Source organism: Belonocnema kinseyi, chromosome 2, assembly GCF_010883055.1.
Source record: "Belonocnema kinseyi isolate 2016_QV_RU_SX_M_011 chromosome 2, B_treatae_v1, whole genome shotgun sequence".
Taxonomy (NCBI): Eukaryota; Metazoa; Arthropoda; class Insecta; order Hymenoptera; family Cynipidae; genus Belonocnema; species Belonocnema kinseyi.
Window position 1 is genome coordinate 50,259,105 of NC_046658.1, and position 5,027 is coordinate 50,264,131.

The following is a 5,027-nucleotide window of genomic DNA, read 5'->3' on the forward strand; positions in this document are numbered from 1 at the left end:
TAGACGGGCTGAGGATATGAGTGGGGGGCTTTGCCGCACTTTTTGACAAATCGGCATCATACTTTTCACGCATATTTTATTTTTTGTATTAATTGAATGTTTATAGTCGCATCAACTGCTAAGGTCATTAACGACTGCACTGTAGGATTAATTATAAACTGTAGGGTATCTATACAGTAGTATGCCAATGAACACGGCGAAGCTTTCTGAAAACACATCCAGTCTCGCTTCCTGCTTTGGAAATCGAACCTGCGCTAATGTGGCTTTCAAGGCTCCAATGTTGAAACATGAGACATGCACGATACCGTCTGAGCCACGATGACTCCCTTTTTCACGCATGTTGTTTGGGCTTTTGGACAATTTTTTGAAATATGTAAAAAAGTAAAGTATGGGTAAAAGTACTAGAGTACTTTTTTTATAATTAAAAGCAATTACAATTTTCTGTATTTAAGTTCATATTTCTGTTGTACATTCTCAATTTTTATCCAAGTTGATTTCCGACCTGAGTACGAGTTAAATAATTTTAAATTTATAAACGCCTTTCTCATTTTATGTTTTTCATTCTATGTTTTTCATTTTATATTTTGCAATTTTGAATTCTTTTTCCGCATTTAGAGTTTTCCCTTAGCTTTGTACAAATTTCACACGTGATTTGGAATTTATGGAATTTGAATTCGACAACTTGGATACAGTTTTTATGATCAAAATTCAAAAAATACAGTTTCCATATTATTTATTGAAGTGTTTATTTCTATTTTACTTTCTCACAGTTTTTTCCAACTTAAGGTCAAATTTCACTATCGACCTTGCATTTTTTAAACCGCAATTCTACTATAAATACTTAAAATATTATCTTGATTCTATTTCAGTATTTTTATGTTCAAACTTAATATCAAGAGAAGACATGTATGTAACATCGAATGCAATAACAAATTTAAATTACAAATGCGTAGCCTATTGATAAGTTAAATTAATCATAAATAATAAAAAGTTCCTAATCAGTAGCTTACATTTTTTTTATAACTTTATACAACTTTGGTTGTATTTCCGTTTGTTTTTTATGTAAAGTAGTAATTGGAGCGGCCTTTCTGTGGCGGTAAAGCCGCGGTCACAACGCGCACCTAGTGTAGGAATAAGTGTGCTTTCGTCATTGGTATAATATGAGTGAGTATTTTTTTTATAGAAACGCCCAAAATATGGACCGTGTTCTTCTGGTAGCGGATTGAACGTGATCTTTCTTTTCGAGTTGGCGCAACCTAGATACCTGCTATACGATGTTGGACCTTGGATGCTAATACCTCTGTTCTGTTAAGATGTCCAATATTATATATTTCTGCTCACGCTGCTCAAACAAAAAATATGTTACGGTCAATCTGCAGTGAGTAGACCACGCTCATTTTTTGCGGCAACCATAAAATAGGATATTGCATAGCAAGGAAGAAGCACCATACCTTTATTGTTGAAGAAAAATTTTTCCTGAACATGCGGGAGCAAGGGCCGAGGGATCGGGGCTGTCTCGAGTTTCCAAAACGTTGCCCAAGCTATGAAGACGGCTCTCCTCGATGGCATGCACCGTACTTTTCTTTTTGTTAGAGACGCACAAAATGTAAAGCGTGCTCTGCTGGTGGCGGACTGAACGTGATCTCTCTTTTCAAGTCGGCATAACCCAGGTACATGGTATGTAATGTTAAACTTAATACCCTAACATATCTGTTCTGCTATGAAGTCCAATATTATATATGCGTCTGCTTACGCCGCTTGAAACGAAAGATGTTAAGGTTAATCTAGAACCAGTAGAATACGTTCATGTTATGCGGCTACCATAAAAAAAAATATTTGAAGCCACCAAATAATAGCTTTTAATGGACTATTTTAACAGAACTAGTTAAAGAAATTCCCGCAACGTGAATTACTCTTCTAAATAATTTTCTATGAGATTTGAAAATGATAATTAATTCAATACTCAAGATTTGATAATGCTTTTCATATCACAGTGAAATCCTGGATAATTAATTCTTTTAAAAATCATGAGGTTAGGGAATTTGAAAAAGAGATTTTGCAATGTAAATGGAATCTAAGAAGACAGAAAAGAAGATCGTAGATTGTAAAAGGCTGTGAGGCGATTAAAAAGGGAATTCTGGGTTGTAAAAGGAGTTTGAGGGACTGAAAAAGGGCGATTTCTCCTGCGCTTTTTTAATGCTAATTATATACTACACTACTAACAGAAAGTTTAGAGGAATTACTTAAATAGTTTGAAAATTCATTAACACTTCAAACACGAATATCTGTGCAGAAACTGAATCTACGATTTTTTTAGAAAGATTCATTTAAAAGATCAGACAATTTTATGTGTAGGAATTATTTTAATGGAAAATTTAAACAAAAATTTATTTTAAATGTTAAAAGTTTGTTTAGCTAAATGAAACTCTTCAAATCTCAATTTCAACTTTTTGTCTCTATTGACGTAGATGAATTCGACGCCAAATTTTCTAATCTTTTAAATGGTTCTACTTACAAACTAGTTCATTCATTTTCTGTATAGGTATTCATCTTTGAACTGAAGTTTGAATTACTAAAATATCAAACATCAGAAAAATTCACAAATCTGAACATACTAAAATAAAAATACAAAAAATACAAATAAAAATACAAATCTGAACAGTATCATAATTTACTAATTTTGTACTTATTATGTTCATATCTTCCTAATATTTCAAACAAATTTCACTTATGAATCAAAAGTTTCAAACTTCAAAAATGCTTAAAGATAGACATTTGTGTATAGAAATAGCTACACAGATTCTATAGAATCCACTTATCTAGGTATACTAGAGCTGTCAATACTGCCAGTACTGTAATCATAATTTTTAAAAATTTCAAATTTTTTCGAGTTTGTCATTCTCACAATATTTACTGAATAAATCTCCACGTTTTTTAATAAGATTTATTTTATTAAATTATTCTATAAGATGTTGTTTCTATATATAGTCCAAATTGCATAAAAATACATACTTAAACCATTTTTAAGTAAAATATTAAATAAAAAAAAAATATTCTGATGTGGTCCTGCTCTAAACATAATCGATAACAGGCAATATTTATTACTATTATCTCTTTAAATCTTATTAGCTTAGTATACTGAGAAATGTGTATGCCTATTATGTACATGCTTCCAGAGTTTCAAGGTGTAGCGTCAATAGGCAACAGAACAGGCTACGGCCTTGACCATATCTCAACTTGTTTCTCAGTTATCATGAAAAGATTATCGGTGACACACAAATACACATACTCACTTAGTCGAACAACAATGATTTGAAAGCGTAGACTTTTTAAATAAGAAGACTAGAAATAATATAAATGCTAACTGCCATAGGGGAAACTGTCTCCTTTTGAAATATATGAGGTTTTTTAATAAACTTCTTTTTATTGAAATTCAAAGAAACTTGAAAGAACTAAAATAGAAACAAATTTCTAGTAAATTACTTTTTAGTAGGCACTTCTTAAACATGGTAAGTGATAAAGGTAGAAAAAATTACTGAGTGCATAAAGAAGGGCAAACAAAATCTTTGTTCGAGAATTTCTTTCTGGAAATCGGGGGATTTGGAACGCGTGCTGATTCTCAAAGAGGAAAAGACAATCACAAAAGAGAGTCTCGTGTCTACAATGATTGCATCAATCTAATTCGAGGCTCGAATTTCAAGGAGATGCTGCTCGAGGTTTCTATTGCCTCTCAAATTTTCAATTCAACCTCAGACTGCTAGCTAAAAGAAAAAAATATTTGAGATCTTACCATAAAGGCTTAATGAAAATTTTAAGCTAGCGGAACACAAACATATTAGAACAAGCTTTTAACATGTATCTTTAGCAGCGTTTCAATAACATGTATCCTCAAGAAGCAAAATATTAAAATTATTGATTCTTCAAAAGCACAAAATTATTATAAGACGAATGCAACGGATTTTACTTTATTATGTTTTCAATATAAAGTAAATTAATAACCTTTATAATAAAAACTAAAAAAATTGCTGCATCAAATTACTGCGTTTGATAAAGTGCTAATTATTTCACAGAAATGATCTTTCCGCTTGTTACTGATATATAAGGCCCTACAATTTTTAAAATTTTGACCTGCACATCTTTCGTATATTGCCCCCTACTCCTTGTACACATTAATAAAAAAAGTAAAAAAATCCTTTTAACTATATCGATAACAGCTCCCAGGTGCGAATTGCCGGAGCTAAATACACGAAAGATTTTAAAAAAATTTTATTGAAAAATTTTCACAGTTCACAATGAAATTTTTTAAGTTTTTAATTGAAAATCTTAAATATTTATGAAAAATTACGTTTTCTTCAATTCAAAAAAGTTGTAAAGTAGTCTACAATGGAAAAAACGCGATATTACGCAAAGAAAAATCTCAATGGATTTAAATTATTGTCATTATATTCCTGTTAACAGTTTGTGTATTTTCAATTTAGATAAGGTCGCATAATAATAATTAAAGAAAGAAAGCTTAAAACTTATAACTCTAACTCTTCTAAATTGTAGCTTATGAGGATAGCTTTTTCACAGAGTTTTAAGTAGTCGGTTTAGCACAGTGGTAAACACTCCCGAGTACTAGACGATAGATTCAAGTATATAGATGTAGGTTCGATGCCCCGTGGCGTTAGAAATTTTATTTGTAATATAATGTTAAAAATGTCATATATGTATTCAATCTAAACAGGCTTATTAATGTCGTTAAAATTAACCCAAATGTTTCAATGAAATTTCCATTCTTGAAATTATAAATAATATTCGGACGATATCTACTTGGTGGGTACCTATCACCACTACGTAGCGCGTCCTCAGGTTGCGGATAGAGGAAAGGCCCCTGAGGTTAAACACCCCTGAGGTTAACTGCGAATACAAGAATCAGATAGATCACGCCACCATACGAATATTCTCGATATAAGATCATATAGAGGAGCAGACGTGCACTCGGACCACTTCCTCGTAGTAGCCAAGCTACGATTCAGGCTAGCGAT